The sequence below is a fragment of the Hyla sarda genome, chromosome 5, assembly GCF_029499605.1.
Source record: "Hyla sarda isolate aHylSar1 chromosome 5, aHylSar1.hap1, whole genome shotgun sequence".
Taxonomy (NCBI): Eukaryota; Metazoa; Chordata; class Amphibia; order Anura; family Hylidae; genus Hyla; species Hyla sarda.
Genome location: NC_079193.1, coordinates 49568457 through 49595130, shown reverse-complemented (window position 1 = coordinate 49595130; position 26674 = coordinate 49568457). Strand labels below are relative to the sequence as shown.

General features: G+C 41.1%; 1 protein-coding gene across 5 annotated transcripts in view; it reads right to left on the bottom strand.

The window, feature by feature from the left end:
- The window catches only part of CCNY (cyclin Y), a 230296-nt gene that overhangs the window by 151573 nt on the left and 52049 nt on the right, over positions 1-26674 (bottom strand). Inside the window, exon 1 of one of the 5 annotated variants that reach the window (XM_056519495.1) lies at positions 7351-7483. The exons of the other annotated variants lie outside the window; for them this stretch is intronic. The gene's annotated coding sequence lies outside the window, so the exon portion shown is untranslated. Of the gene's footprint in view, positions 1-7350; positions 7484-26674 lie in introns of those variants that run through there. 5 annotated transcript variants of the gene reach the window in all.

Below are 26674 nucleotides of genomic sequence, written 5' to 3'. Positions count from 1 at the left end.
TTTTGTTGGGGTAGAGCTGGGGTAGATGCCTACAACAAAACACTTACTATGCCCCAAAGTGAAATTCCACTGTTAGCCCTATAACCAGTTGTGATATAGAATGATAGGCCATAAAATTGTTTTCGTTCCCTTCATACTAAACAGTTATGAGCTATTGAGGTCTTGTGGTATCAGACATCACCATTTATCACCATAAATAAAGACAATTTAACCCCTCCCCTAATAAAAGTTTGATTCACCCCCCTTTTCCCATTTAAAAAAAAAAGTGTAAATAAAAAAATAAAAAAACATATGTGGTATCGCCGCGTGTGGAAATGTCCGAATTATAAAAATATATAGTTAATTAAACCGCACCGTCAATGGCGTACGCGCAAAAAAAATTCCAATGTCCAAAATAGTGCATTTGTCTGGAGCAGGATAGATTTTCTAGGGTATAATTTTAATCATATGGACCTACAGAATAAAGATAAGGTATCATTTTTACCGAAAAATGTACTGCATAGAAACGGAAGCCCCCAAAAGTTACAAAATGTCGCACAATAATTTTTTTTTGGGCTTCGTTGTAGATTTTTGGGTAAAATGACTGATGTCATTACAAAGTAGAATTGGTGGCACAAATAATAAGCCATTATATGGATTTTTAGGCGTAAAATTGAAAGGGTTATGAGGAAAAAACGAAAGTGCAAAAACGGAAAAACGCTATGTTCTTTAAGGGGTTAAACAAACATATTACAAAAGGTCTTTCATTTTCATCAGTAACAACATATAAAAAGTTTTTGGATCTGACAGTGTCCGTTTAAATTCAGGGTCCTTTTTTGCCCCCCGCTGTTCATTCAAGTTGAATGTCCTTCGGCACTAGGCCCTTGCGGACCAGCGCCATCACGTTTGACAGCACTGCAGTCTGTGCGTAATTCTACTGAATGAACAAGTGAATCCATTTCCTCTCTCTCTTTATATCAGTCTATTATTTATAGTTTCATGTTTATTGTACTTGAGTTTGTGTTAGGATATGTATTTTAACCCCGTATCACACGTACAGCACCCTGGAACTAGGGGCGCGCCAAAAAAATAAACAATAATAAAAATAGAGGTATCTCAACACTACCAGGCTAACTTTTATTAACTGCACTGCAGTGCGATGGAAGGATGCTTGCAACTAGAGATGAGCGAACTTACAGTAAATCACGAACTTCTCGGCTCGGCAGTTGATGACTTATCCTGCATAAATTAGTTCAGCTTTCAGGTGTTCCGGTGGGCTGGAAAAGGTGGATACAGTCCTAGGAAAGAGTCTCCTAGGACTGTATCTACCTTTTCCAGCCCACGGGAGCACCTGAAGGCTGAAATAATTTACGCAGGATAAGTCATCAACTGCCGAGCCGAGAAGTTTGTGACGAATCGAATTTACTGTAAGTTCGCTCATCTCTACTTGCAACACACAATACAGTGACCCCTCAACCTACGATGGCCCCAACATACAATTTCAACATGCGATGGCCTCTCAGACGCCATCGCATGTTGAAGGCAGCATCAACATCCGATGCTTTTATATGTCGGGGCCATCGCATAAACGGCTATCCGGCAGCGCTGACTGTTTCAGCTGCCACCGGATAGCCGTTTACGGTGCCCCGTGAGCTCCGGTGATGTCTCTTACCTGTCCTCGGGGCTCCGGCGCGTCCTCTTCAGGATCCCCTGCATCGTCAGCGCTCTCCATCGTCGTCATCACGTCACTGCGCATGCCGTCCCGTCATCCAATAGGAGCGGCGTGCGTAACAACGTGATGGCGGCGACGGAGAGCGAGGATGCCGGGGAAGCAGAGGCCTTACCGGAGCGTCGGGGACACCTCGGGGATGCGGCATCCAGGGCAGCGGTGACGGTCCAGAGCGGCGGGGACAGGTGAGTACAACTTCCTCTAATAGTGGTCTTCAACCTGCGGACCTCCAGATGTTGCAAAACTACAACACCCAGCATGCCCGGACAGCCAACGGCTGTCCGGGCATGCTGGGTGTTGTAGTTTTGCAACATCTGGAGGTCCGCAGGTTGTAGACCACTGTCCTATACTTTACATTGCACGGATCCCTCAACATGCGATGGTTTCAACAAACGATGGTCCGTTTGAAACGGATTACCATCGTATGTTGAGGGACCAATGTACATGGTCAAAGCCATTGTGTAGCCTAAGTTCCCAAGCATGCAGCAGCCACATTACATTTCATTATAAGCATCATGCTGTCCAGAGATATTAGGTACCATAGAAGTCTGGGGGTCCGAAGGTCCTCAATTGGTTCCATAGGAAATAAAAAAAAATAAAAATACTGCCACATTAGATAATACTTTTATGCTCATATTGAAATATGATACACACTTAGCAAAGAAAAATAAATGTAGATTTTTATGAAAACACATTTAAGGAACTGTCCGGAGCAGGATAGATTTTCTATGGGGATTTGCTCCTACTCTGGACAGTTCCTAAAATGGACAGAGGTGTCAGCAGAGAGCACTGTGGTCAGACAGAAAATAAATTCAAAACGAAAAGAACTTCCTGTGGATCATACAGCAGCTGATAAGTATTGGAAGGATTAAGATTTTTTTAATAGAAGTAATAGTTGATTTAACCTCTTAAGGAACGAGCGCTTGTCCATTTTTGCACTTTCGTTTTTGCACCTAAAAATTCATATGAGGTCTTATTTTTTCCGCCACCAATTTCTACTTTGTATACAAAAAAGAAAGTTGCAGCAGCGCTCTTAGTGCACTTTTTGATCAAAACATGTCCCCCATCCACCACGCGGAGGTGGCCTGATTTGGGATGGGACCCTAACACTCATAACACTCACTTCTGCTGGGCATATGGCCTCTGACTGGGTGACATGCAGGATCCACTATCAATTTAAAAAAAAAACTCCTGTAAAACAGGGAGGGGTACACGGCTACAGGAGGGTACCACTACCCCTAAATTGCACAGCAAAAACAAAAAGAAAAATAGCCAGCACAACTACCTAATACACGGGTGCACGCTGCTGTGGCAAATACAAAGTATACAAAAATGAAAGTTGAAGCACTCTTGGTCAAAAAATGGGTGTTGGGGTCCCATCCAAAATGAGGCCACCTCCGTGTGGTGGATGGGGGTCACATTTTGATCAAAAAGTGCGCTAGGAGCCTACTTTTTTTTGACCAAGAGTGCTGCTGCAACCTTCTTTTTTGTATACTTTGTATTTGCCACAGCAGCGTGCACCCGTGTATTAGGTAGTTGTGCCGGCTATTTTTCTTTTTGTTTTTTGCGCCACCAATTCTACTTGTCATTTTACCCAAAATACTACAGTGAAACCTAAAAAAAAAAAAAAAAAAATCATTGTGCGACAAAAATTAAGAAAAAACACCATTTTGTAACTTTTGGGGGCTTTCGTTTCTACACAGTACATTTTTCGGTAAAATTGACAACTCTTTATTCTGTAGGTCCATACTAAATTTTTTCATGATATAAAATTTTTTTGTGCATACGCCATTGACCGTTCAGTTTAATTAACTATATATTTTTATAGATCGGACATTTATGCACACGGCAATACCACATATGTTTATTTTTATTATGGTATGGTTACATATTTTTCATATGGAATTTGGGAAAAGGGTGGTGATTTAAACTTTTAATAAGGAAGGGGTCAATTGGTGTTTTTTTAAGCTTTTTATTCAATTTTTTTTTTTTTTTTTTTTTATTTTATACAATTTTTGTCCCCTTAGGGGACTTTTAGAAGGAATCATCAGATTCATCATACAGATCAATGTGGTTTCAATGAACCACATTGATCTGTGTGCTCTGCGCTCGATTGATAAAGCCTGGTCCTGCCAGGCTTTATCATTCACAGCGCAGCAGCCGGCACAGGACGTGAGGTAAGCCCTCCGGCTACCTCAGCAGTGGATCACCCCCCCCACATAATCACACTGCGGGGGGGCGATCCACCCCCACTGGACCACCAGGGATGCTTTAAATGTCCCTTTAGATGCCGCTGTCAACTTTGACAGCAGCAATCTAAAGGGTTAATAGCCGCCCATGGCAATCGCCGCTTGTCGGCTATTAACGCCGGCTCCCAGCTACAGGAATCAGCTTGGGGTCGGCCGGTATGGCGCGGGCTCGAGTGGGGAGCCCGCGCCATACAACGGTTGTCGTCTCAGGACGAGCCAGCTCGTCCTTAGATGGCAACAGGGTAAAAACAAATGTTTTCCACTGGATTTCCCCCTTAAAGATTATGGGGGAGATTTATCAAAACCTGTGTAGAGGAAGAGTTGGGAAGTTGCCCACAGCAACCAATCAGGTTGTTTCTTTCATTTTTCACAGGCCTCTCTAAAAATGAAAGAAGCTAGCTGATTGGTTGCTATGGGCAACTGCACCACTCTTCCTCTGCACAGGTTTTAAAAAATCTGTAGATCATTAGGTATGAGGCTGACAAGAGAAGAAACATTATAAAAAGTGACCAAAAATGACTATGATAGATGTGAAACAGGAGAAACCAGCACACCTGTGAGTCTAAAGTCCCATGAGTGAACTCAGTAGAGCCAACCCATAGGCAGCACAGGTAGGAAATAAAGTAAAGTCTTCATCTATTGGTCACATGTACAGCATATCAGACAAACACATACAGCGGTCCCTCAAGTTATAATATGAATTGGTTCCAGGACGACCATTGTATGTTGAAACCATTGTATATTGAGACCATAACTCTATGGAAACCTGGTAATAGGTTCTGAAGCCACCAAAATGTCATCCAAAAATTGGAAAAAGGGATGATTAAACAAAAATAAGTAAATAACGAATCGAGATAAAGCAAGTCCTTACATATAAAAGTAAGAAAGATCTGCTGGGAGCTGTAAATCACTATGTAGAGGACAGGAGCTTCTTCAGGGTCCAGTACAGTACACAGTGTCCTAAAAAATATAAAATGAAGCCTGTTGTCCAAAGGAGCAGCTAACCCTGGGACAGGTAAAGAGTAATACAGAACATGTAGTGCCTCCCTGTACTGTAGGGGGCGCTACCAGACAGCCAGTCAGTGCATGCACTTTAGTAATACAGGGGTTTTATTAGTGAAATGTATTTTCTGATTGGTTGGTTCTTCCAGCTCAGATCTGGACTGTCCATAACATTGTATGGTGACTCTGGTTTCAAGTTACAATGGTCCAGAAAAGACCATTGTATGTCGAAACTATTGAGGCCATTGTAAGTGGAGGGATCACTGTACAGTTAACGCGTTGCAAACCATGGTGGTCTATCATGGGTTTAAATGGGTTGTTTGTCCGACATGCTGTAAATATGACCAATAAATTAAGATTTGACTTGATTACCTACTCGTGCTAAACTTCATCTAAAAAAAAAATCCTAGTTTGATAGATGAGAGATAGAAGAGAGATAGAGAGATAGATAAATACAAAGCAAATAAAAACGGCACAACCAATATCCAGAGTAAAGAAGAAATTTGGGGTGCCCGCATTTCTGGAACCTGGGTCTGCCGGTTCCTTGATCCAGACAAAAGCAAATATGATGCAGCACTCCACAAGTAGCAAAGAAGGTGATTTGTATTCCATCATGTGCATAGACAACGTTTCACCAGTCTCACACTTGAAAAAGCCAGTGTGAGACTGGTGAAACATTGTCTATGCACATGATGGAATAAAAATCACCTTCTTTGCTACTTGTGGAGTGCTGCATCATATTTGCTTTTGTCTAGATAGATAGATAAGATAGATATTAGAAAGGGGAGAGAAGCAGCACAACCGTAAGTATACAGATAGTGGGTGCCAGCAGATAACAGGCCAGGTCACGGTCTTTATACTTCACGGCAAAATAGTAAGTGCTGTGAACTTATTACTATTTTGCCTAGATAGGCAGATAAATAGATAGATGGAGAACCAACTCTGAATAGAAACCAATGTTATACAGCAGACAATGCAGAGGATATAAATTAACACTTAACACACATTGCTGATTCATAGGTTTTATGTCCACCCACAAATTGTTATTTTACAAGTTATTTCTCTTATTTCTGAACAAAGGAAGTCAGAGTATTAAAAGATCGTATTACTTTTTAAAGCAATACCCAGCCTGTTCCTTATAACTATAAATGTCCTTCCTGCGCAGGTCTCCCAGATAATCCCACCCACCTTGTGTCTCAGGCCGCAGTACGTATCATTCGACAATAATCGCCAAGTAATTCCCATATTAAGAGATGTATACGTTTGGTCACAGAGATGGCAACAAAATCCAAATTAAATTGTATAGGAGAAGTGTTCTTATTATATTATAGATTCTTATTATATTATAAGTGTTCTTATTATAGATGTTCCAATACTGTAATTCTACCAGAAGACTCCTACTCTTACATATATTTATAGGCTACATCTATAGCCCAGATGGAATTTGTTTTGTTATTGATACATTTGTTTGGTCTTTTACATCAATGGTCAATTATGTATCACATAATGGGTAGGGAAGGCTCCATGTTATGACTCCTAAAGAGTAGTCCTGAAAGGGGGACCATCCCAGTATGACATTCAGTAGGTCTCAGTAGGGTGAATAGCCACTGCAAGACACCTCTGGCACAGATTATCCTCTGGAGGGGAAAAAAGGATTGGGCACCATAAAACCCAACAGGCCAATCCCATTTTCCCTGATTCCAGATATGTGACAGTGTTGGTTTGACTAAACACATCATTGTCCGACGCCTTTGTTATTAGTTCTAAATATATGTCTCCTTACAGAGTAACATATAATAATTATGGGGGAGATTTATCAAAACCTGTCCAGAGGAAAAGTAGCCCAGTTGCCCATAACAATTAGCTCACTTTTTTTTCATTTTTAACAAGGTGGTGGCCTCTGCAAAATAATAGAAAAAATCTGACTGGTTGCTATGGGCAACTGGGCAACTTTTCCTTTGCACAAGTTTTGTTAAATCTCCCCCTATTTGTTTATGTGATATGACAGGTGCGCCTTCTAGACTTCCACCCTTACCTACCATTTTCACACTTTTATACAATATTACAGTCCACCAGTAACTTGGGTACACGTAGCTCCCAAATTTTGTTTAGATTTTCCTGGTTTCATACATGTATACATCCCACCATCATGCCAAAATAGTGGCTATTATGGTATTTATTGTTACCCTTATGTTTATTCAGATTGAATGAAGACATCCCGCCTCATGCTGTTTAGACTTTGTACCTTATCCAGTTCTCATATCTTAAACAGTTTTTCTTATGAATTTTTACATTTTCAACACAACAACATAAACATAGCAAAAGGAAGAAGTCAATCTCTTCATAATACAAAAAGAAACAAAAAAAAGTTATCAGGAAGTGACTACTCACACGTTTGATCATGATGTCTCAAATAGTATCCTGGTGTAAGCACGGTCCAGGATTTGTATAGGAGGCACCCTCAGAAAGGAAAGGCAAAGACAGGGCAAAAGTGTCTTCCCAGAACAGAGACAAGCTCAACCTATGGAGCTTTACACATCAAGCTTAATACTAGGGAAGGAATAAAGTGGGAGGAAGGGGGTGGTGGTATAAAGGGAGGTGGGCAGAAGGGTAAGGGCAGCAGATCCTATCTAGTTCAAATTAATGTTGGTCGTATTTTTCTCTTTTTTTTTTTTCAATAAAGACTTTTGTTTTGTCCCAATGCATCTATAATGAAACTGAATAGAATCATAAGTCATAGTAACATTAAGTATTTAGCAAAAAAAAAAAAAAAAGAAGTATGAATGTAAAATCAGGCCATGTTACAAGGAAACACACAGATTTGCATATTAGCTGTAGACACAAAACGGTCAAAATTTTAAATATAGACTGAGAAAAGACATGACCATCCATTTCAGCCTGCTATCCTGCACTGTAGATCCAGAGTAAAAGTAATTTTCACAAACCCAGACATGGCTTAGCTATTTTAGGTGTATAGAAAAGTGGGAATTTTTTGCACAACAGACAAACCCTAGAAAAGTGTTTATTGAAGTGAACTTTCAGGAAACACGCAAAATTTGCCCTTCGAACATTTAAAGGGGTATTCCAGGAAAAAACTTTTTTATATATATATCAACTGGCTCCAGAAAGTTAAACAGATTTGTAAATTAGAAAAACTATGTGGATGTGTGCAGCTCACAACTATTACGCACCGAGGTCAAACAGGGCAAGCAACTATACCTTAATTGCTAAGAAAAGGGAAACCAAAAAAATACAATGTAGCCCGGACCTTCTAGATGAGTATAAATGGATATACAAGGATCGTGCTTCAATAATAATTGTCATTTATTTATAAAAATAAAATTTCATCACTTCTCACAGGGCCCTTGTGAGAAGAGCATACATAAAAAAAGGTATTAGGCAATAGTATTAAAATTAAACACTTGGCATAGAGTATAGAATAATAGAATAAAATAGCTGAGTAAGAGCTGTACCATACAGATATATAAGAAAGTTTAGGGTAAATATGTCCCTTTTTTTTAGGATACAGTGACAGACAGTCTGTATTGATAGTAATTGTTACCGGTCTGTCGGTTGTGGCTCAGGCGGTGGATGTTGCTCCCGCAATAGATAAGTGTCCGTAGTATATACAGTCCACTGTATGTTGCCTCCAATTGTGAGCCTGATCCAGTAAGGTCTGAGCGTGGTGGCAGTCGCTGTCGGATAAGGCGCTGGCAGGCGCCAAAGATCGTGATGGTGTCCGGGGACTGCTGGCGCTAGCGTGCGCTAAAGTTGGTATTCCTCACCGCTTCATTAGTTGGAAAACAGGACCATGTACTGGAAGGCTGGAGGTTCACCTCGTGGTGCCGGCGTCTGACGTCAGAGCCGGGATGGTTACAGCAGGATAGTTGCACCGGGATGATTGCGCCGGGATGGATCCGAACTGCTGGACCGGGTGAATAGCAGAGCGTGAGCACAAATGGTGGTACAGTTCATAGAATGTAACTGGCCATAGAATTTGGGCACAGTTTTAATACTGCTATGCCAGTAGATAAAGACTAGACGCGTTTCAGGGTTGTATGGTATAACCCTTTCCTCAGTAGTCATAATAGTTGCCATAGATCATCAGTTGTTTTATATGGGCACAAATCCCACCCCTTAACACATTGATAGATAATGGTAAAAAGCATGAATGGATTTAATGGATCGGTTCACCTAGAGAGCAATACTAGATATAGAATAGTGTGTCAATTTTATTGGAAAATTGTGGCGATGCGTTTTCAAATGGATGAGTTTTTCTTGTATAGTAAAGGAACATAGTATTGTATAACAGAGTGTTGGAAATACATAAATGAAGAAATATAATGAAATACAATTGAAATAAAACAGAAATGAAACAAGGAAAATGAAAATATATAATAAAACAATGTAATAAAATAAAACAGGAAGACATGAAAAAATGAAAAAATAATAAAAATAAAAATGGAAATAAAAACAAAAATAAAAATAAAATTAAAATAAAAATAAAAATGGAAATAAAATAAATGAAAATATAATAAACATAAAAATAAAAATAAATATGAGCAAAAATAAAAATAAAAATAATAATAAAAATGGAAATAAATATAAATATAAATATAAAAATAAAGATAAAAATAAAAATAAAAATGAAAATTAAAATTAAAAATAGAAATAAAAATAAAAATAAAATTAAAAATAAATAGAAATAAAAATAAAAATAAAAATAAAAATAAAAATAAAATAGAATAAAATGAAATAAAATAAAATAAAATAAAAATAAAAATGAAAATGAAAACAAAAAGTACAATTTAAATAAATGACTACATAGAATGATAATAATAACCCAAAAATAATAATAATAATAGTAACCCAAAAAATAATAATAATAGGACATTATTGTAGATGAATCTATAGGGGATGAAGTCAGCCCATGGGATAACCCCTTGATGACCAAATAGGGGTGTTCCGATGGGCCGAGTGAATCCCCTATAGGAATCCAAAGAGTTCAAAGTTGGAGTTGAGTCCACCAGGTTCTAATGTTGCAAATTCAAATATTTTCTTACTTTCCGCTTTGGACATTTTCAATAAGAAACTGCCCCCACGCCAATCTTTTTTGATTAGCTGGAGACCGGTGAAGGAGAGAGAGGACATGTCACTATTATGAACTGTGGAGAAATGTGCAGACAGTGGGTGTTTCAGGTTTTTGTTTTTAATATTGTTAAGATGTTCAGCTATCCTCATTTTGAGGGCCCTTTTGGTTCGGCCAATATATTGCTTCTTACATCCACATTCTATGATGTATAAGACACCTTTTGAATTGCAAGTTATTAGATCTTCAATTTTCCATTTAAAAGTGTTGGTTTGAGAACAGATTTCTACAACTTTTTTGGGGCCCTTTATTTTTGTACAGTTAGCACATGTTCCACACCTAATAAATCCTTTGGTGGTTAGCCAGGAGTTGTTTAGTTTTTTTGGGGGTGGTTTTATGGATGGTGCTATAGTCAAGCCTAAATTCGGGGCTCGGGTGTATACTATTGGGGGACGTGACGGTAGTAGTGGGCCCACCTCTCGGTCTTGTTGTAATAAATACCAATGTTTTTTAATTATTCCTTCTATTTTTTTATATGATCTATTAAAAGGAATCACCAATTTACCTCCAAAGATATCAGCATCAGTGATTTTTTCTCTTTTTGAAAAAAAGGTGGTCCTATCTAATGTTCTCACATGATCCAGAGACTGTTGGAGTAGCTGATCGGGATAATCTTTCTCTTTAAACTGATTGGTGAGTTGTTGTGCCTCTTCCAAAAATTGATCGTCTGAGGTACAATTTCTTTTTAACCTCCGATATTGTCCTTTTGGGACATTAGTTAACCATCTAGGAAGATGGCAACTGGTGTAACCTATAAAGCAGTTCTTGGCTGTTGGTTTGTAATATGTCTTACATATAAGGTTATCCCGATCAGCACCTACAACAATATCTAAAAAGTCGATACTGGTTTTACTGATAGTGGATGTGAAGTGCAGATTGTGATCATTAGTGTTTAAATTAGTTATAAAGTGTTCTAAATCAACTATATCCCCCTCCCAAATTAAAATAATATTGTCAATGTACCGCTTATTTTAATTTGGGAGGGGGATATAGTTGATTTAGAACACTTTATAACTAATTTAAACACTAATGATCACAATCTGCACTTCACATCCACTATCAGTAAAACCAGTATCGACTTTTTAGATATTGTTGTAGGTGCTGATCGGGATAACCTTATATGTAAGACATATTACAAACCAACAGCCAAGAACTGCTTTATAGGTTACACCAGTTGCCATCTTCCTAGATGGTTAACTAATGTCCCAAAAGGACAATATCGGAGGTTAAAAAGAAATTGTACCTCAGACGATCAATTTTTGGAAGAGGCACAACAACTCACCAATCAGTTTAAAGAGAAAGATTATCCCGATCAGCTACTCCAACAGTCTCTGGATCATGTGAGAACATTAGATAGGACCACCTTTTTTTCAAAAAGAGAAAAAATCACTGATGCTGATATCTTTGGAGGTAAATTGGTGATTCCTTTTAATAGATCATATAAAAAAATAGAAGGAATAATTAAAAAACATTGGTATTTATTACAACAAGACCGAGAGGTGGGCCCACTACTACCGTCACGTCCCCCAATAGTATACACCCGAGCCCCGAATTTAGGCTTGACTATAGCACCATCCATAAAACCACCCCCAAAAAAACTAAACAACTCCTGGCTAACCACCAAAGGATTTATGAGGTGTGGAACATGTGCTAACTGTACAAAAATAAAGGGCCCCAAAAAAGTTGTAGAAATCTGTTCTCAAACCAACACTTTTAAATGGAAAATTGAAGATCTAATAACTTGCAATTCAAAAGGTGTCTTATACATCATAGAATGTGGATGTAAGAAGCAATATATTGGCCGAACCAAAAGGGCCCTCAAAATGAGGATAGCTGAACATCTTAACAATATTAAAAACAAAAACCTGAAACACCCACTGTCTGCACATTTCTCCACAGTTCATAATAGTGACATGTCCTCTCTCTCCTTCACCGGTCTCCAGCTAATCAAAAAAGATTGGCGTGGGGGCAGTTTCTTATTGAAAATGTCCAAAGCGGAAAGTAAGAAAATATTTGAATTTGCAACATTAGAACCTGGTGGACTCAACTCCAACTTTGAACTCTTTGGATTCCTATAGGGGATTCACTCGGCCCATCGGAACACCCCTATTTGGTCATCAAGGGGTTATCCCATGGGCTGACTTCATCCCCTATAGATTCATCTACAATAATGTCCTATTATTATTATTTTTTGGGTTACTATTATTATTATTATTTTTGGGTTATTATTATCATTCTATGTAGTCATTTATTTAAATTGTACTTTTTGTTTTCATTTTCATTTTTATTTTATTTTTATTTTTATTTCTATTTATTTTTAATTTTATTTTTATTTTTATTTCTATTTTTAATTTTAATTTTCATTTTTATTTTTATCTTTATTTTTATATTTATATTTATATTTATTTCCAATTTTTATTATTATTTTTATTTTTATTTTTGCTCATATTTATTTTTATTTTTATGTTTATTATATTTTCATTTATTTTATTTCCATTTTTATTTTTATTTTAATTTTATTTTTATTTTTGTTTTTATTTCCATTTTTATTTTTATTATTTTTTCATTTTTTCATGTCTTCCTGTTTTATTTTATTACATTGTTTTATTATATATTTTCATTTTCCTTGTTTCATTTCTGTTTTATTTCAATTGTATTTCATTATATTTCTTCATTTATGTATTTCCAACACTCTGTTATACAATACTATGTTCCTTTACTATACAAGAAAAACTCATCCATTTGAAAACGCATCGCCACAATTTTCCAATAAAATTGACACACTATTCTATATCTAGTATTGCTCTCTAGGTGAACCGATCCATTAAATCCATTCATGCTTTTTACCATTATCTATCAATGTGTTAAGGGGTGGGATTTGTGCCCATATAAAACAACTGATGATCTATGGCAACTATTATGACTACTGAGGAAAGGGTTATACCATACAACCCTGAAACGCGTCTAGTCTTTATCTACTGGCATAGCAGTATTAAAACTGTGCCCAAATTCTATGGCCAGTTACATTCTATGAACTGTACCACCATTTGTGCTCACGCTCTGCTATTCACCCGGTCCAGCAGTTCGGATCCATCCCGGCGCAATCATCCCGGTGCAACTATCCTGCTGTAACCATCCCGGCTCTGACGTCAGACGCCGGCACCACGAGGTGAACCTCCAGCCTTCCAGTACATGGTCCTGTTTTCCAACTAATGAAGCGGTGAGGAATATCAACTTCAGCGCACGCTAGCGCCAGCAGTCCCCGGACACCATCACGATCTTTGGCGCCTGCCAGCGCCTTATCCGACAGCGACTGCCACCACGCTCAGACCTTACTGGATCAGGCTCACAATTGGAGGCAACATACAGTGGACTGTATATACTACGGACACTTATCTATTGCGGGAGCAACATCCACCGCCTGAGCCACAACCGACAGACCGGTAACAATTACTATCAATACAGACTGTCTGTCACTGTATCCTAAAAAAAAGGGACATATTTACCCTAAACTTTCTTATATATCTGTATGGTACAGCTCTTACTCAGCTATTTTATTCTATTATTCTATACTCTATGCCAAGTGTTTAATTTTAATACTATTGCCTAATACCTTTTTTTATGTATGCTCTTCTCACAAGGGCCCTGTGAGAAGTGATGAAATTTTATTTTTATAAATAAATGACAATTATTATTGAAGCACGATCCTTGTATATCCATTTATACTCATCTAGAAGGTCCGGGCTACATTGTATTTTTTTTGATTTGTAAATTACTTCTATTAAAAAATCTTAATCCTTTCAGTACTTATGAGCTTCTGAAGTTAAGGTTGTTCTTTTCTGTCTAAGTACTCTCTGATGACACCTGTCTTGGGAAACGCCCTGTTTAGAAGAGGTTTGCTATGGGGATTTGCTTCTAAACTGGGCGGTTCCCGAGACACGTGTCATCAGAGAGCACTTAGACAGAAAAAAACAACCTTAACTTCAGAAGCTCATAAGTACTGAAAGGATTAAGATAATAGAAGTAATTTACAAATATGTTTAACTTTCTGGAGCCAGTTGATATATATATTTAAAAAAAAAAAGTTTTTTTTCCTGGATAACCCCTTTAATACATTTGGCACATATACAGCTTAGCACCACACAAAAGGAAGGTGTACAAAATTGTTCACCTTCACCAACAATGATAAATTCCCCCTATAGTCTTTGAATATGAACAAGAATATTCTTCGCTGCTTTTAAATCTGTATTTGGTCCATGCTGTGTAAGGGAGGCCAAGTCAGAAAGGAAAAAAGGTGCAATGGATGGAAGCCGAACACCTGCTGTGGTAGGAACGAGGAGCAGGTGGACGGATAAACAGTCAGCTAAATGTTTCAGTGCCCTATGGGTACGTAGAAAACAAAGCATCAATACAACTTAGCAAACAATAAGCATCATTCTAATTCTCCAGGACTGGGGACACCATTATCTGGCAATAAGATTATTCTGATTATTCCAGCCCTGTGGCGGGCTTCTCAGCTGTCGCTCGGTACTTTGTCTTTGGTTGCTACAGATACAGCGAGATGCCTTCTGCAATCTCTGATGGACACCGCCACATAATCAGTAGCGCCAGTCAAGTGTTTCCTTCACAGCTTACAAGTAATGACAAATGTACTCCAGACCCAAACATAAAGGAGCAGACCTTCACCGAGCGGTAAACAAACAATGGCCAAATGATGTCACTAGCACCTGTACATCCCAGCGGGATACGTGAGCGGCGCGCTGTGGAAACAGACACTTATGTGGGTCACTATACAGAGAATATTAAGCTATTTACTGCGCTAGAATACTGGATGTGACTGATATAACTGAGTTATGTTCTCTATAGAAAACAATAGCCAAAACACTTCGAGCTCTAAGCTTCAAGAACCTTATGAGTTCTACAGAGGGATAAAGATTATATTTACAAAGCATTCAGAAAGTGGTTTTATGAGTTATGTTAAAATAAAAAAATAAAACAGTTTTACAATCATTCTTTATTGAACACCTGTGAATGTTAAAATAGATTTTTTTTTTTTTTTATTCAGGCCCTTTGCTATGATACTTACCGTATTTTTCACCGTATAAGACGCACTTTTTCTTCCCCAAAACTGGGGGGGGTGGAAGTTGTTGCGTCTTATACAGCGAATACAAATTAAAACCCTGTTTTATCGCGGCTAATACAGGACATCACCGATCGCGGTGATGCCCTGTATTAGCCCTTCAGACACGGCGATCAAAGAAGACCGCTGCGTCTGAAGTGAAAGTGACACTAACTCGGCTGCTCAGTCGGGCTGTTTGGGACCGCTGTGGTGAAATCGCTTACAGGACACCGGGAGGGACCTTACCTGCCTCCTCGGTGTCTGCTCCGTGCCGGGACCCATGCATGGCCGGCGCTCTCCTTCGTCGTCATCACGTCGTCGCGCATGCCGTCCCATCATCCAATAGGAGCGGCGTGCGTAGCGACAGGATGGTGGCAACGGAGAGCAAGGATACCGGGCAGCAGAGACGTTCCAGAGCGACGGGGACACCCTGGGGACGCAGCGACAGTGATGGAGGGCGACATCCAGGGCAGCGGTGGCGGGTCCGGAGCGGCAGGGACACGTGAGTACTACCTCCTATACCAGTGGTCTTCAACCTGCGGACCTCCAGATGTTGCAAAACTACAACTCCTGGCATGCCCAGACAGCCAACGGCTGTCCGGGCATGCTGGGAGTTGTAGTTTTGCAACATCTGGAGGTCCGCAGGTTGAAGGTTCAGAATCTTTTTTTTCTAGATTTTCATCCTTTAAAATTGGGTGCGTCTTCTATGCCGGAGCGTCTTATATGGCGAAAAATACAGTAATTAATTTAGCTCTGGCTCCTCCCATTTCTCCTAATCATCTCTAAGATGTTTCTGCACCTTGAATGGAGTCACTAGGGATCGACCGATTATCGGTATGGCCGATATTATCGGCCGATAATAACGATTTTGGGCATTATCAGTATCGGAAATTACCTTGCCGATAAGCCGATAATGCCCCGCCCCCCGCACCGTCCCCACCACATCAAGACCGCCCCCCCCCCTGACCCGCCGCATCGCGACTGCCCCCCCCAACCCACCGCGTCGCGTCGCACCCCCCAACATAGTGCTGGGCGGTATACCGGTATGGATTTTTGCCCATACCGCTATACCGGTTGGGCCCCTCCCCCACCCTCCTAATCAATAAAAAAATAAACTTACCCGTAATGGGGGGTGGTCCGGGCCATCCATCCATCCTTACTGTAGTGTCCGGAGCTATTCTGGGTGGAGGGTGAACCGGTCCGGGCTGTCCTTCTCCGGGGGTCCTCTTCTCCACTCCGGGCAGGCTCCGGCCTAGTACGCTGCATAGACGCCGCTACGCCATGACGTCAGGTGCGTCGCTGCGCACGGGCGTCACTGCGTAGCGGCGTCTATGCAGCGTAGTAGGCCGGAGCCTGCCCGGAGTGGAGAAGATGACCCCCGGAGGAGAAGGACAGCCCGGACCGGTGCACCCTCCACCCGGAATGCCGCCGGACACTACAGGAAGGAAGGATGGATGGCCCGGACCACCCTGACAGGCAGGGGGAGAGAAGCGTGTGGTGGCGGCGGCGGCCTATGGCACCGCAAAAGCCACTGCAGTGCATTGATTTAAAGCGCCCGCTTTAAATCAATGACCTGCAGCGGTGTCGAGGGGGGATAAATAGCCGATAACTTATACCGGAATATCGGTATAAGTTATCGGCTATCGGCCCTAACCTCCAATGATTATCGGTATCGGCCCTAAAAAAACGATATCGGTCGATCCCTAGGAGTCACCTCAGGTATATTCAGATGATTGGAAATAATAAAAAATTAAAAAAATACACAGCCCTGTCTATATAAGGTCGACAGTTAAAATGCAAATCAGAGTGAAAACCAAGCCATGAGGTAGAAAAGACTGCCTGTAGAGCTCAGAGACAGGATAGTGTGGAGCCACAGATCTGGAGAATGGTATTAAAATATTTCCTCTGCACAGAAAGTTCCCAAGAGCACATTGGCCTGACTGGTCCAGACATTTACCTTCCAACGCAAACATGCCCCATGCACACAGCCAAGACAACACAGGAGCAGCTTAGGACAACTCTGTAAACTTCATTGAGTGGTCCAGCTAAAACCCTGACTTGATCCAATAGAACATCTCTGGAGAGACCTGAAAATGGCTTCCAACTTGACAGAACCTAAGAGGATCTGCAGAAAATCAATATACCCAACAACAGCACTCACGCTCAAGCAATACACTGTAAATGTTCATAGCAAGTAAATTGAGCAGCAACCAAGCATGCGCATTGTTGTTGCATTTACTTAAGATACAAAAGGTTCCCATTGGCAAGATCGTGGGGGTCCCAGGTCATACCAATATTGATCAGATAACTAAATCACATCACAGGAGAACTGATGTGGTAACAAAGGAAGCCCCCATCCCCCAATCAGATGCTATGATAACTACTGACCACAGCATCTAAGGGTCAGGAGATCTCTTACATCCCTGACAATAATGACAAACAGCACCCACTGTGCCCACACCGTCACATCAGAGAGACACTTTAAACTGGGTTATTTCTAAATGTAGGGACCATACAAGCAAACTAAAATTACCTAGTATTACAAAGTGATCCATGGTGGTATTTGGGTATTATAGTTAGTATTAGGTAGAAAATACATGGAAATGACATGTGGGCTCTTAGGATAGTGTGATATGGAAGCTGATTAATTATTAGACCACTATATGATGGTATTAGGGAGGCTGTATATGACTATTATCTTGGCACTCTTGGCGGTATTATGTGGACTAAATCTAGGGCTGGGCGGTATGACCAAATGTGTGTATCACTGTATTTTTTTAACTTTTGGCGGTTCCACAGTATTTCCCCCCCCCCCCCATATTAATTAATTATCAGCCGACATCCCCTTCAGGGTACTACTCACATATGTCACCCGCATGCGCTGCCCTCCTCGTCCTGATTGTTGCGGCCGCCAGCGCTGACACTCTATACTGTGCGGTATCCCTATGCCCGGGCTGCAAAAGGTAAATAAAATAAAGTTTAACGCACCTATGTCGGCCTTACGCTGCGGACGGGAACGTCGGACAGCCGTCAGCCTATCACCGGCCGCAGCGATGTTCCTCCCCGAAGCTCTGGCCGGCTTCTTACATGACAGTGGGCTCAGCCTATCACCGGCCGAGGCGGAACATCGCTGCGGCTGGTGATAGGCTGACGGCTGTCCGACATTCCCGTCCACAGGAAACAAGTGAGGCCGGTACCGGACCAACGGGAGGTGAGTTAAAGTTTATTTTATTTTTTTTGCAGCCCGGGCATAGAGATACCGCACAGTATAGAGCAGTGGTCTCCAACCAGCAGACCTCAAGATGTTGCAAAACTACAACTCCCAGCATGCCCGGACAGCCGTTGGCTGTCCGGGCATGCTGGGAGTTGTAGTTTTGCAACATCTGGAGGTCCGCAGGTTGGAGACCACTGGTATAGAGTGTCAGTGCCGGCGGCCACAACAAACAGGACGAGGAGGGCAGCGCATGCGGGTGACATGTGAGTATTTACCCCGATGGGGACAGCGCTGGGCTGATTCATTCATTCCCGAGGGGGAGGGGCCAAACCGGTATTGCGGTATGTGTTAAAATTCATATCGTGCAGCACAAAAATTTCGGTATTCGGTATGAACCGATATACCGCCCAGCCCTAACTAAATCTGTGAGAAACACCGTTCAGAAAAGACATGAGGGGGACTCCATTTTCTGGAATACTATCCCTGTCCACCTTTCATCTGATGTGTGTGTGTGTATATATATATATATATATATATATATATATATATATATATATGTATATAAAATGGGTACAAATGATGTTTCATGTTACATGTTACAGAGCAGCGTTCTCTGGAGAGGTTACCATGGTTCACTTTGCAGGTCCCCTACTGTTAGACGCTCAGCAGGAATTCACCATATAAGCTGTAATTGTCAACCTTTAAAAAAAAGAAGAAAAAAAAAAAACTCAAGCTGAAAAGTGTTTTTCTTCTCCCTTTAAGTCTTTTTAGTTAAAGGCATAAAGGGGGGGAGATACTTGCAATTATTAGAAATCAAGAAATGGTGGTGTGCAGTTTCTGCGTTGAGGAGTATTATGTAATGTGGATCACTGCTGGCTCAACAAACAAAGGGAATAGAAATTCTCAAAACAGCTTGCTGAGGTTTTTCTTTTCCAGTGGAATTGTGACAACCGTCACTGATCAAGGTTCGCTTCAATTTTCCCATATGTCATAGAAGTCAGCAGTTGTCCTAGATAAAGATAAAAAGACTCATTGATCAAGAGTCACCAACCTATGGAAAACTACCTGTGCGATAGGAAAGGATACTAAAAGCTTTGTAAAACAGCAGTTATCAGAAGGAGCACAAGGGAAACACCAACATTGATCCCTTAACCCCTTAAGGACCGGAGGTTTTTCCTTTTTTGCATTTTCGTTTTTTGCTCCTTGCCTTTAAAAAATCATAACTCTTTCAAATTTACACCTAAAAATCCATATGATGGCTTATTTTTTGCGCCACCAATTCTACTTTGTAATGACGTCAGTCATTTTGCCCAAAAATCTATGGTGAAGCGGGAAAAAAAATCATTGTGCGACAAAATTGAAAAAAAAACGCTGTTTTGTAACTTTTGGGGGCTTCCGTTTCTACGTAGTACATTTTTCGGTAAAAATGACACCTGATATGTATTCTGTAGGTCCATACGATTAAAATGATACCCTACTTATATAGGTTTGATTTTGTCGGACTTCTGGAAAAAATCATAACTACATGCAGGAAAATTAATACGTTTAAAATTGTCATCTTCTGACCCCTATAACTTTTTTATTTTTCCGTGTATGGGGCGGTATGAGGGCTCATTTTTTGCGCCGTGATCTGAAGTTTTTAACGGTACCATTTTTGCATTGATAGGACTTATTATTCATTTTTAAATGATATAAAAAGTGACCAAAAATGCACTATTTTGGACTTTGGAATTTTTTTGCGCGCACGCCATTGACCGAGCGGTTTAATTAATGATATATTTTTATAATTCGGACATTTCCGCACGCGGTGATACCACATATGTTTATTTTTATTTTTATTTACACTGTGTTTTTTTTTTTTATTGGAAAAGGGGGGGAGTCAAACTTTTAATAGGGGAGGAGTTAAATGATCTTTATTCACTTTTTTTTTTCACTTTTTTTTTGCAGTGTTATAGGTCCCATAGGGACCTATAACACTGCACACACTGATCTTCTATGTTGATCACTGGTTTCTCATAAGAAACCAGTGATCAACGATTCTGCCGGATGACTGCTCATGCCTGGATCTCAGGCACTGAGCAGTCATTCGGCGATCGGACAGCGAGGAGGCAGGTAGGGGCCCTCCCGCTGTCCTGTCAGCTGTTCGGGATGCCGCGATTAGCCGCGGCTATCCCGAACAGCCCGACTGAGCTAGCCGGGAACTTTCACTTTCACTTTTAGCTGCGCGGCTCAGCTTTGAGCGCGCGGCTAAAGGGTTAATAGCGCGCGGCGCCGCGATCGGCGCTGCGCGCTATTAGAGGCGGGTCCCGGCTTCACTATGACGCCGGGCCCGCCATGATATGACGCGGGGTTACTGTGTAACCCCGCGTTATATCAGAAGAGCAGGACCAAGGACGTACCGGTACGTCCTTGGTCCTTAAGGGGTTAAAGGGGTACTCTGGTGGAAAACTTTATTTATTTATTTTTTTAATCAACTGGTGCTAGAAAAATAAACAGATTTGTAAATTACTTCTATTAAAAAAAATGTATCATTCCAGTACTTATTAACTGCTGAATACTACAGAGGAAATTCTTTTCTTTTTGGAACACAGAGCTCTCTGCTGACATCTCTGTCCATTTTAGGAACTATCCAGTGTAGTATATGCTTGCTATGGGGATTTCCTCCCACTCTGAAAAGTTCTTAAAATGGACAGAGATGTCAGCAGAGAGCACTGTGTTCCAAAAAGAAAAGAATTTCCTTTGTGGTATTCAGCAGCTAATAAGTACTTGAAGGATTAAGATTTTTTAATAGAAATAATTTACAAATCTGTTTAACTTTCTGGCACCAGTTGATTAAAAAAAAAAAGTTTTCCACCAGAGTACCCCTTTAAGGATGCAATTCACACACAGCCTGTATAACAGTGTTTAATGTTGTGTCCTCCCTCAAAATAACTCAATACACATTCATGTCTAAACCTTGACAGCAAAAGTGAGCTCACATCTAAGTGGAAATGTCCAAATTGGGTCCAACGTGTCAATATTTTGTGTGGCCACCATTATTTTCCAGCACTGACTTAAGCCTCGTGGACATGGAGTTCACCAGAGCTTCACAGGTTGTCACCGCAATCCTCTTCCAATCCTCCATGACCACATCACGGAGCTGGTGGATGTAGAGACCTTGGGTTCCCCCACCTTCCATTTGAAGATTCCCTAGAGATGCTCAACAGGGTTTTGGTCTGGAGACATTCTTGGCCAGTCCACCCCCTTTACCCTCAGCTTCTTTAGCAAGGCAGTGGTGGTTTTGGAGGTGTTTGGGGTCATTATCATGTTGGAATACTGCCCTGCAGCCCAGTCTCCAAAAGGAAGGGGATCATGCTCTGCTTCAGTATGTCACAGGACATGTTGGCATTCATGGTTCCAATGAACTGTAGCTCCCAGTGCCAGGAGCACTCATGCCGCCCCAGACCATGACACTCCCCCCACCATGCCTGACTGGAGGCAAGACACATTTGTCTTTGTACTCTCACCTGGGTGTAAGGGGTGGACGCACTTATGTGAGATACTGTATGTACCAACTCCCTGCAGATCAAGTCCCCATCCTTCGTGGCAATGATATTCCCTACAGGCAATGGCCTTTTTCAGCAGGGTAATGCACTATGCAATTTTGAAACAATGTTCTCATGATATCCACATCTATCCTCCCCATGACAGCACAGGAGACAGTCTGATTCTAATTTGCACCGAACAGTTGATTCATTCTGGCTCAAACCAAGCTGCGGAGGAAAATCTCTGTTCTCATTTCTATAGGCCGCACATATCAGGTACATTAGTTTCCATTATTCCCTATTCAGGACTAGGCACACTGAAAGAATCTGCTGCCTACACAATCTGCTATCATTCTGTTACTAAAGCTGGCCACAGACGGGTAATTTGCCAAGCAGCATTCCAATAGCCGTCACTATAAAGATGCTGGATGTCTAAAGGGGCACACACTGCAAGATATCTGCATTCATAGTCATGGTTTTTATGTGAGAAATTGGACAAGTAGGCCTAATGCTTTCTTCAAATCTCTTCTCGGTACTAGAAGGAAAAAAGGAGAAAAGACAAAAGAACTGCCTGCAGGAGAAAATATAGAAGACTTTAGAGGTCATTTAAAGAGGCACTGCCACCAACAAAATATATTGCTATGTTGCAGATAAAGGAATTATAATATGTTCTCTAATATATTTTTACCTTGTTTTTGGCCTAAATATCCAAACCAAGGAGCAAAATTTGATTGAAATTCATTTTTAAAGGGGTATTCCAGGAAAAAACTTTATTTTTATGTTTATAGATCAACTGGCTCCAGAAAGTTAAACAGATTTGTAAATCACTTCTATTAAAAAATCTTAATCCTTCCAATAATTATCTGCTGATGAAGTTGAGTTGTTGTTTTCTGTCTGGCAACAGTGCTCTCTGCTGACATCTCTGCTTGTCTCGGGAACCGCACAGAGTAGAAGAGGTTTGCTATGGGAATTTGCTTCTACTCTGGACAGCTCCCGAGACAGGTGTCATCAGAGAGCACTTGGACAGAAAAGAACAACTCAACTTGAGCAGCTCATAAATACTGAAAGGATTAAGATTTTTTAATAGAAGTAATTTACAAATCTGTTTAACTTTCTGGAGCCAGTTGTTATGTAAAAAAAAGTTTTTTCCTGGATAACCCCTTTAAGCTACAGTAAAAGCAGACTAGCAGTACGTAAGTCAGTGATGACTCTTCAGGTATACCTCTATTAATTCTTATCAATTAATTTGTTTTCCCATCCAATAAAGTGACAGCATTTCGCTGGTATATTTTCAATTCTGCATGAGGCTCATTCTGTAGCAGGTTTGTAGAATGGGTGGAGTCTGCTTTAAAACTGAAGCAACTTAAAGGGGTACTCCGCTGCTCAGCGTTTTGAACAAACTGTTCCGAATGCCGGCGCCGGGAGCTCGTGACGTCATAGCCCCGTCCCCTCATGATTTCACACCCCGCCCCCTCAATGCAAGTCTATGGCGGCTGTCACATGGGGGAGGGGCTATGATGTCACAAGCTCCCAGCACCGGCTCCAGCATTCGGAACAGTTTGTACCGAAAGCTGAGGAGCGGAGTACCCCTTTAATGCAAAAGGCTGTGTTGCCACTTGCCAGTTTTTTTTTTGCCAGAGACAGAATAGTATTCAAAAGGAATTAGAAATATAAAAAAGGAAAGACTTATTTGAACTTTCTGTACAGAATTTCCACACAGAATTTCTGCACTGAAACCTGACATAAACACAGTAAAATTTAACTCCTAGCACACATACATAATCCCCGGCAGCTTTTCCACAGCAGAAATACTGCATGAGGGCTTTTCCCTGCGGAATTCTGCAAGCGCAATCTCTGCAGCGGAAAACACGCAAGCAGGATATGTTGCTGCCCACTGACTTCAGTGAGTCTGCAGCAAGTCCGCTTGTGGAATTCTGCAGTGCCAAACCCGCAAAGTGGATATTCTGCAGCGAATGACATGTGTGTGTGAATTACCCTGATACCTCTCCTTTCTCATGCATACACTTCTGTCTTTAGCTCAAATACTGCAGTGGCAGATTAAAAAAAAAACTGCTATGTGAAAAAACAACCTCACATGTACATGATCCTGCACATATTTGATGCACGCTGTTTTAAGATGCAGATTTTATGCTGAAGATTTTCATGTAAACTAACTGACCGAACACAGCTTCAAATCTGCAGCTTTAGGGTGCGTTCACACGTTATTACTAGCAGCAGGTAGCCCACTGCGAGTTAGGCTACCATTGATTTAAATGGGTCCACAGACAGGCCGCAATAGTGTCAGACCCATTAAATCAATGGTAGCGTAACTCTGGTGGAAAAAAAGTAGAAAACAAATGTTTTCAAATCAACTGGTGCCTGAAAGATAAACAGATTTGTAATTTACTTCTATTAAAAAAATCTTAATCCTTACAGTACATATTAGCTGCTGTATAAAACAGATATATTTGTGAATTTCTTTTCTGTCTAACACCTGTGCTCTCTTCTAACACCTCTGTCGTTGTCAGGAACTGTCCAGATTAGAATCATATCCCCATTGAAAACCTCTCTCAGGACAGTTCCAGACACTGACAGAGGTGTCAGCAGAGAGCACTGTTGTCAGACAGAAAAGAACTTCACAAATTTCTCTGTAGTATATATGTAGTATACAGCAGCTGATAAGTACTAGAAGGGTTAAGATTTTTTAGTAGAAGTAATTTACAAATCTGATTAACTTTCTTGCACCAGTTGAATTGAAAACATTTTTTTTTTCCACTGGAGTTCCCTTTTAAATAGTGCGCATAAATATGAGCAGCAGCCTGTATGTGTGACCCTACCCTAAGGGTGCATTCACACATGCATATTTTCTGCTGCAGATTTGCTTCAACAGATTTTGCTGCCCATTGGCTTCAATGGGCAGCAAAAATATGCACATATGAACGTACCCTAACTTTTCACTGAAGGTGACGGATTGTGCCCGGCGATGACGGAATCATATACAGTAACCCCCCTGACCTGCGATGGCCCCGACATATGATAAAATCGACATACGATGCTTTTATATGTCGGGGCCATCGCATTAACTGCTATCCGACAGCGCAAAATGCATAAGCTGCTGTCGGATAGCAGTTTAAGCATCCCTGGCAGGTTCGCTTACCTATTCCCGCTGCTCCGGGTCCACTTCGCGATCCTCCGGCGTCTTGTGCATCTCCTCCAGGGTCCGGGCCTCGCTTTCCGGTGTCGTTATTACGTCACTACGCACGCCGCGCCGGCGCAGCAGCGTAATAACGTCACCAGAAAGCGAGGCCCGGACCCTGGAGAAGATGCAGAAGACGCCGGAGGATCGCAAAGAAGACACCGGAGCAGCGGGACAGCATCGGGAGCCCCTGGGACAGCATCGGGAGCGGTGAGGACCTGGTCCGGAGCGGCGGGGACAGGTGAGTACAGCCTCCTATACTTTACATTGCACGGATCCCTAAACATACGATGGATTCGACAAACGATGGGTCGTTTGGAACAAATTAACATCGTATGTTGAGGGACCACTGTACACACTAAATACCAATGTGGGATCTGTACACTCACAGCCTCAATGTTATTGTTCAGGGGCCATCGATATTTTCTGTTACAAAACAAACAAAAGCTCAGTATTTTGACAACATGGTAAAATAAAATATTTTTGCCTATTAACAGTAACATAACTGAGCACATAAAAGTCAGAAAACACAGAAGGTGTAAACATTTACAATGAAGGCTCATTTTATGGCCCTGGTTACTTGGGAATAATCTACAAAGTATATTACCACACACTCTTGGGGAGATCTGGAAATAAAATTGCTTATTATTCTGGGCGAAGCTGCGGCAAGGCAGTATTCCTGAAGATCCAGGAGAAATGCAATACAGTGATCCCTCAACTTACAATGGCCTCAACATACAATAGTTTCAACATACAATGGTCTTTTCTGGACCATTGTAAGTTGAAACCAGACTCAACATACAATGCTACAGACAGACCATATCTGTGAAACGTGTCAATGAACAGACCAATCAGAATGGACATTTCACTGGTAAAACTCCTGTATTACTGAAGTGTATGCACTGACTGGTGTCTGGTAGCGCCCCCTACAGTACAGGGAGGTATTACATGTTCTGTACTACTCATTGGGCCAGGGTTAGCTGCTCCTTTTGACACAGGTGTGGGCGGCTCCACGTTACTTTTTTAGGACATTGTGTACTGTACAGGACCCCAAAGAAGATCCTGTCCTCTACATAGACTAGTGCTTCCTGAGCAGGGTGCCCCCAACTGTTGCAAAACTACAACTCCCAGCATGCCCGGACAGCCTTTGGCTGTCCGGGCATGCTGGGAGTTGTAGTTTTGCAGCAACTTGAGGCTGACAAATCACTGACATAGACAGTGATTACAGCTCCCAGAAGATCTTTCTTACTTTTATATGTAAGGATTTGCTTTATCTATATTAGTTATTTACTTATTTTTCTTTAATTCTCACTTTTTCCTATTTTTTGGATGACATTTTGGTGCCTTTAGAACCAAGTATCAGGTTTGAATAGAGTTCTGGTCTCAACATACAATGGTTTCAACTTACAATGGTCGTCCCGGAACCAATTAATATTGTAACTTGAGGTTTCCTGCTACAGGTTTGAGTTTTCTGCAGTGGAATCTCCGCAGCCCCAAAAACACCATACTTACC